Source organism: Sinocyclocheilus rhinocerous, unplaced genomic scaffold, assembly GCF_001515625.1.
Source record: "Sinocyclocheilus rhinocerous isolate Xijiao unplaced genomic scaffold, SAMN03320098_v1.1 scaffold33787, whole genome shotgun sequence".
In the NCBI taxonomy this organism is placed as follows: Eukaryota; Metazoa; Chordata; class Actinopteri; order Cypriniformes; family Cyprinidae; genus Sinocyclocheilus; species Sinocyclocheilus rhinocerous.
This window is the reverse complement of record NW_015657219.1, coordinates 1-8582: the sequence shown is the minus strand read 5'-3', so window position 1 is coordinate 8582 and position 8582 is coordinate 1. Positions and strand designations below refer to the sequence as shown.

Below are 8582 nucleotides of genomic sequence, written 5' to 3'. Positions count from 1 at the left end.
TGTTGGTCATACTATACAATGATTTATAGCTTGTCTTTGTTGAATAATACAGAACATAAAGAGCTTTAAAAAAAATAATTGCATATTAAATCGCAATCCCGATATTGGTAAAAAAAATTGCAATTAGATTATTTTCCAAAATCGTTCAGCCCTAATAAAAATATAAATAAATAAATATATATATATATATATATTTTTTTTTTAGCATTGTCGGTTCATATACAGTGTGCCTCTGTAATGGCGTCCAGAATTTTCATTTTTTTATATGAATGATAAAATAGCTATGTAAGCTAATTTCAGGTGTTTAGGAGTGTGGGAGTATTATCAGGCTTGTTTATGTATGGGGGTGCTAGCCCCTAGCGCCGCCCAGTAAAGACTATTATAGTGACATGGAGGAGTCATACACTAGGCGTGCATGTGTCCATTATTATTGCTGCGCAAACAAAAGCACTTTTTGTAAACGATATGATCACTGACCATAACCTAGATGTGCTCTGTTTGACAGAAACCTGGCTAAATTATGATGATTACATCATTTTAAATGCTGGCTGCAGATAAAGTTTTAATTGTTGGTGATTTTAATATCCATGTTGATAATGAAAAAGATGCATTGGGATCAGCATTCATAGACATTCTGAACTCTATTGGGGTTAGACAACACGTCTCAGGACCTACTCATTGTCGAAATCATACTCTAGATTTAATACTGTCACATGGAATTTGTTTTTTTAAATGTTTTATTTATACATTTTAAAATACATTACAAAAGAATACAAAAAATTCAAGAGCACAAGATAACAACAACACCACACTTACATATGTAGCAGTGAACAAATACATCAAATTATATTTTTCCAAAAAATAAATAGTTTTATACATTTATTTAAAAAAAAAAAAAAAAAAAAAAACACCTAGTGCAATCCTACATAAAGCAAATACAGTTCTACAGTATGTTGATCAAGCTGTACATAGTATCCAAAACAAAACTTGGGGTGGGGGCTGAGGGGGGACTTAATCACAAACAACAGGGGCAAGCTGGAGAGTTTTGACATATTCACAAAGGGGCTGCCAGAGTTTAATGAAAATAGTGCTAGGTCGGTGAAGAGAGGTACCTAATTTTTTCTAACTTCATAAAGTAAAGAACATCTTTTACCCAGTGGGTGTGCGATGGAGGATGAGGGCTCTTCCAGTTCAGGAGAATTAAACGCCTAGCCGAAAGGGTTAAAAAGGCTACAAAGTCTGAAACATGAGAAGGCAAAAAGAGGCCAGGTGGGAGAACCCCGAATAAACCAGTAATTGGACAAGGTGGAATATCTACAGAGGTAATGGCTGACAGTGAAACTAAAATTAGCCTCCAAAAAGTAGACTGGTCAGGACAGGACCAGAACATATGGATTAAAGTAGCTGGACCAGAATGACACCGGTCACACTTCAGGTCAGTAGAGGGGTTAATGCGAGCTAGTCTGTTCTTTGACCAATGGGCCCCATGTACCACCTTGCACTGTATGAGCCGGTGACGTGCGCGGAGAGAAGAGGAGGTAACTCTATTCAAGACCTCTTTCCATGTCTCCTCATTGATGTCAGTACCAATGTCTTGGGACCAGATGATGCGTAGGTTATCAGAGAAAAACTGCAAATTAACAATTATATTAACGAATTTAGAAATTGACCCTTTAGCACAAGGATCCACACCCAGTATAATGTCCAGATCCGAAGGAAGAGGCGCATTTGGAAAGTTAACTTCCAGAATGGAAGGGTAGAATAAAGGATTGGAGTGTATTGGGGATAATAAAGGGGTATTATGAAGACCAAAATGACGCACAAATTGGGTCCAGATTTTAAGACTTTTTTTTACAATTATATTATTTGAATATTTTTGTGTGGTCATTGTACATGGGAGGCATAAAAGGGAGGCCAAAGAGGAAGACTTATTACATGAGGAATTCTCAATATGCAGCCAAGAAGGGGAATTTACTAAGTTAGATGAATGGACCCTATGCAGAGTAGAGCGTATGTTCCCCACCCAGTAATATATTAGAAAATTTGGAAGGGACAAACCACCCAATTGTTTTGACTTCTGAAGAATGTTTTTTTTCGAATCCTGGGGTTGTTTTTGTTCCAGAGAAAACTAGAAATAGAGCTATCAAGTGTGACAAAAAAAAAAGACTTTGGAATAAAAATAGGAATACGTTGAAATAAGTATAAAAATTTGGGCAGAACATTCATCTTAATCAGGGGTGTGAAGTACTCGCGTTACAGTAATTTAGTATTTATCAGTAATTGTACTTTTTTTGAGTAGTTTAAAAATTGTGTACTTTTACTTTTACTTGAGTACATCTTAAGTGATATATCGGTACTTTTACTCCGCTATTTTCCTCCGTTTGTGGTCGTTACATGCTTATTTAAATTTTATCCATCAACGTGATTGGATAGATAGTAATAGGTCTCGTGACTTTCGTCAAATCAAATTGTGCATAGAAAATTTTAACCGCCAACTGTTTATCATGGCTGCTGGAAGCGCATTCTTCAAGCATCAATTCAGTCGCAGCTTCCTCTAACTTAATATGTTAAGGTAAATTTAGGATTTCTGCTTACTAAATGATTTGTATATATGCTTACCCATCTACACGGCCTGAAATATGGTGTGAGGTTGCGGGTATTGCACAATGTGCATTTATGTTAAAATTGTAACATAAATGGTCAAGTTTAGTTATTCTTATTTCTTTATGCAAAACGCTAAAACTGGCACCGTTTTGGAGAGAAATGGGCTCTCATTTTAACCCATTTCATGGTGTGTGATGCTGAACTATGTGTTTCTAATGGTGTTTGTATTTGCACTGTTCTAAACATTAATATTTTATGTGCAACAACAGCATGCTGTCTCAGTGGCCTTACACATGATTTTAAATCTATTTTTTCAAACTTTATGATTTAAATGGGGATGATTGTACTGAGAATAACTTTCATCTTCAACTGAATACTGTTTCCGTGCTGTTTTGATGTATTTTAAAGAGTTGGCAGTCAAAATTAAAACTGCTGGATGATAGATACTCTTCATTCTTTATGACAAATAAGATAATGTGAATTACAGAATGTACAACGTTTTTAAAAGGTATCGATTGCGGTGTACAGCGTTTATTATGAGGGGGTAGAATCCACAGCTTAGTACTCACTACTCAATACTCATGAGTACTTTTAAATAGGCTACTCTTTTACTCTTACTCAAGTCGTTTTTTGGACAAGTACTTTTACTCTACTCACACTACATTTTTTGGAAGGTAATGGTACTTTTACTTGAGTATATTATTTCAGTACTCTTTCCACCACTGATCTTAATACAGGTAACCCTACCAATCAGGGATATAGGAAGGAGGGACCAGCGATTTGAAATCCTGTGTAAGATGATTAACTAACGGGACAAAGTTGTGATCAAATAAGTCTGAAAAGTGTTTTGTCACATTTATGCCCAAATATCTAAAACACTGTGGGGAAGATTTAAAAGGCAAAGATGCTAATGGGTATCCCAAGAAGTATAAAAATTTGGGCAGAACGTTCATCTTAATACAGTTAACCCTACCAATCAGGGATATAGGAAGGAGGGACCAGCGATTGAAATCCTGTGTAAGATGATTAACTAACGGGACAAAGTTGTGATCAAATAAGTCTGAAAAGTGTTTTGTCACATTTATGCCCAAATATCTAAAACACTGTGGGGAAGATTTAAAAGGCAAAGATGCTAATGGGTATTCCAAGGCTGCTTTATTAATCGGCATCAATTCACTTTTATTCAAATTTAGCTTATAGCCCGAAATTGGGCCAAAATCTGTTAACAGATTCAACACCAAGGGAATGGAGGTATCGGGATCAGACACATATAGCAAAAGATCATCTGCGTATAGAGATAGCTTATGCTCCACCCCTCCTCTCCGTATTCCAGCCATCGAACAGGATCTTAAAGCAATTGCCAAAGACTCAATGGCTATTGCAAATAGCAGAGGGGAGAGTGGGCAGCCCTGTCTAGTCCCACGACCAAGGGTGAAATACTTAGAATAATTATTATTTGTTCGTACACATGCTGTGGGAGATATAAAAGCATAATCCAAGCTATAAATTGATCAGGAAAACCAAATTTCTTTAGTGTAAAAAAAAAAACAAATGTCTCCACTCGACTCTATTGAATGCCTTCTCAGCATCCATGGAAATAACTCATTCTGGAGATACATTTGAAGAGGAAGAGGAAAGAATATTCAAAAGGCGTCTAATATTATGAAAAGAGTGTCTATTTTTAATAAATCCTGTTTGGTCTGGAGAAATTATGGCAGGAAGAACTGCTTCCAAACGTCTTGCTAGGACTTTAGCTAATAGCTTCACATCAGAACAAAGTAAAGCGATGAGACGATAGCTACTGCACTGAGAAGGATCTTTATCTTTCTTAAGAATAAGGGAAATAATAGCCTGCCATAAAGAGTGAGGAAGGATACCTGAATTGTAGGACTCATTAAACATGTTAAGCAAAAGAGGTGCTAATTTATCAGAAAATGTCTTTAAAAAATCTGCCGGGAAACCATCAGGTCCTGGGCATTTGCCATTTTGCATTAGACTAAGAGCATTTTTAATTTCATCCAATGAAAGTGGAGCGGCCAAATCAAAGGAAATATTAGAATCAATACGAGGCACATTTAGGAAACTGAAAAAATTATGGATTTGAGCCTCTTCAACTGTTTTCTGAGGTATATAAAGAAGCATAAAAATCTCTGAACTGGTCATGAATAGTTAGTGGGTTAACTGAAGGCCCACTGGGGGTGGAGATTTGAGTAATAAAGTGTGAGGCCGCAGATTGACTCAACTGACGAGCAAGCAATTTACTCTATCACCAAATTCATAATAATTGCAGTGAGTTTTATGGAGAGCATCAATTGCCTCATTTGTAGCAAGTAGATCAAACGCTACCAATTTAGACCTCTTTGCCAAGTTTTTACACAAAGGCAGAGTTGACCATTAGACTGGAGGTCTGCTAAAGATGTAGAGTTTTTAGACCTTCTTTCATTCATCGTTTTTCTCTTTATAGGCTGCATATGAAATAATTTCTCCCCTTAAATAAGCCTTACATGCCTCCCAAATTGTCTTAGCTGAAACATCTGGGGGAGAATTTGTGGAAATAAAGAGGTCAATATGATCGTTAGTAGCTGCTATAAAATCAGGATCATTAAGAAGTAAGGAATTAAAGTGCCAAGGGGATCGAGACATTGAAAAACCTGGAAGGGCAAGGTCAAGTGTAACCGCAGCATGAGCCGAAATTACAATAGTATTATAAATACATGAACTAACCAATGAGAGCAATTTATTATCAACCGAAAAGTAGTCCATACGGGAGAAAGAATGATGGACAGGGGAAAAGGAGGAGAATAGTTTTGTATTAAAATTTTAAAGATGCCAAACATCAGGAACCGCATATTGTTCCATAAAAAGCTGGATAATCTTGCCAGATTTAGACTAAGCGCAGAGCCTAGATGGGGAACGGTCTAAAAGAGGGTCTAGACGAGTTAAAATCCCCACCCAGAATTAGTTGGTTGGAATGCAGATCAGGGAGCGAAAACAACACTTTTTTTAAAATAAGCCTCATCCCAATTAGGACCATATATATTTGCCAAAATCAAGCGGACTCCGTTAATCTGTCCTCTAAGAATAATAAAATGCCCATTAGGGTCCGGGATGACCTCAGCGACAGAAAAAGGAACCGATTTATGGATGTGAATAGCTACACCTCGAGACTTACTCTAGAATCTAGAATGATAAAGTTGACCTACCCAGCCTTTTCTAAATCTGAGATGATATGCAGGCCTAAGGTGTGTTGCCTGAATAAAGGCTATGCTGGTATTCAAATATTTCAAATAATTAAGTAAAAATCAGCATAACTTGTATGAATGATGACTACAAGTTCAAATCTAGAGCTAGTATGAAAATAGTGTTAAAGTTACTGCAGTGGAGTTTAATCCCAGGCTGCATGATATATTTCTGAGTGAAATTAGTTTTTGAGCATGGAAAAAAATGCTTGGTTATTAACCATTGGGTGCTTTCTATTAACTATAAGTAACTTTATAACTACATGTCAACTAATTCTCATTAATTTGCAACTACATGTCTACTAACTCTCAGAGTAGACCGTTAGGGTAGGTTTAGGGTTAGTAGAATAAGTTGACAAAGAAAGTGTTAGAAGATATTAAGCAGACGGTCTACTAATACTCTACTAACTGCTAGTTGACGTAGTTGCAAAGTTACTTACTGTTAATAGAATGTCTAAAGTGGACTATCTAAATAAAGTGTTACCAGATTTAAATATGCATGGTATGTTTTACTAATTCTAAAATGTAAAGACTGGAAAAACCTTTAATTTTTTGCCCAGGGCATTTGTCCAATTTGGTAGCATTTTGCAAATTATGTTAAGTCAGGCCGCAAATAGATATAACATAAAAGGCTCGGTTCATAGGGAAATTTATTTAAAATAAAGGCATAACATAAAGTGGGGAGAGAAAATGATCGGGTAAACAAAACAAAGGAGAGCGCAACTGGACTGCTGCTGGGAACGCCGCCGCCTCAATCTGGTCAAGAGACATCTTATAGGCCCGCTTAGTCCACAGTTGTAGGGAACCTAATCACAAAACGGATACAAAATCAGGTTGAGAGTAAAAATCAGCATAACTTGTATGAATGATGACTACAGGTTCAAATCTAGAGCTAGTATGAAAATCGTGTTAAAGTTGCTGCAGTGGATTTTACTCTCATTCGGCTTGATATGGGTGCTGATTGGATGTGAAAAGCAGGCATTACATTTTGGAAACCAAACCACCCTGAATTTTCTGTTCCACCTTCAAAATGTGTGATTTCAAGCTAGCCTTATCCCTCTTTTAACAGACTGTGTTTGTTCCTTTTCATCAGCAGAGACGTCCTGCGAGAGAGAAGAGAGACGAGCGAGGCTGGATGAGGAGGGGAGAAGAGAGAAGGACAATGAGGGGAAAAGAAGTTATGGGCGGACAGGAGACTGGAGCTCTCCTTTCCCTCTTCCATCTATTTCCTTACCATTCTGACAGTCTCTCATCTCCTCTCTTCATTTCATCGTCTGGAGATGGATGGAAAGCCTCAGCTCGAAGGTGAGGAAGACTTGGGGTGATATGACAAATCTTAAAAATGTGGTTTTACAAATGCTAGAAATATGGTTTTCAAAGGAAAGATTGCTATCAAATAGCACACCCAGGTTCCTAGCTGATGACGAGGAATTAACAGAGCAGCCATAGTGTTAAACAGTGTTCTAGGTTATTACATACGGAGGTTTTTGGTCAAATAATTAACCTTTTGTTAGGTTTTTTTTTTCTTTCAGAATTTACCAGTAAGAAATAAGTAGTCATTCAAAATGAACGTACAACAGAAAATTGGGTGTACGGTCGTTTCAACGCAAAACTTGGAATTTATCAATATGGACGTGAGCGGTGGCTACGTTCAAATCTCACGTCAGGTCTCAGCTCGTGTTCGTTTTTAAATTACCTGAACTTAAGCGCAGCATATAAATCTGGTGGAGAATTGTAGAATGACAGCATTTTGTTCATTTAGTTTATTTTCTTGACCGACAACCGAAGCTAATTAGTCGATCACTGACCAGTAAGATTAGAATGTCTTTTGTTTAGTTTTATTCAGGGCTTTAGCTTTATGTGCGCGAATAGCAATGTAAACCACAGACCATGAGGATTCAATCGTCGCATCATGCACCTGCAGCGCTTGAACGGAGAAAACAGAAATTAAGTCTATGAACGTAATAAAAAAAGGCCACACAAAATATATGTTATAAATAGGCTATAATATAATTAACAGATTAACAAAAGAGAAAAAAACTGCAACAAGTATAGGCTACGCTTGTTTCTGTGACACTCTTAATGCATGTTATTTCATTTCTTTATATCTTTATTTGATTTAATTCATCTGATCGCACAGACGCCTCACGCACACACAAACAACATTAGTTCTAGTGTTGCCTGACATTTTAGCCCTTCGTCAAACTAAAATGCAGTCAACCAAGTTGCACGGTTTATTTTAAAATGACCACTGTAAAATCAGCGTGCAGCACCCAAAGCAAACAAACCAAAAACTCCTCACGTTCGCTCGCCCACAAAACTCCTCACGTTCACTCACGCAATGGGCTTTTAAGGTAAGCAATGAGGGACCGCATTCGTTCGTTCACCCTCAAACCACTCTCATTCGCTCGTTCACTCTCAAACCCCTTGCGTTCCCTCAATTGCTTGCTCTAAAATCCCTCGCATTCGCTCGTTCGCCCTCAAACCGCATGCTATCCCTCAGTCGCTTGGTCGAAAACCCCATGATTTTTCCCCTCCCTCAAAACTTGCCCCGTGCGCTTACGCAATGGGGCTTCAGGGTAAGCAAATGAGGGAACTCATTCGCTCGTTCGCCCTCACCCCTCGCATTCGCTCGTTCCCTCTCAAACCCATTACTTTTCTTCACTTGTTTGCCCTAAATCTTCTCGCGTTTGGTTATTTGCTGTAAAACTCCTTGCGTTTCCCCTCCTTCAAAACTCC

General features: G+C 37.7%; 1 long non-coding RNA gene across 1 annotated transcript in view; it reads left to right on the top strand.

Moving 5' to 3' along the window:
• Positions 1 to 7148, top strand: part of LOC107720859 (uncharacterized) — an 18144-nt gene extending 10996 nt beyond the window's left edge. Inside the window, exon 4 of the long non-coding RNA XR_001637655.1 lies at positions 6937 to 7148. This is a non-coding gene — a long non-coding RNA (uncharacterized LOC107720859). The remainder of the gene's footprint in view (positions 1 to 6936) is intronic.
• The last annotated feature ends 1434 nt before the right edge of the window (positions 7149 to 8582 follow it).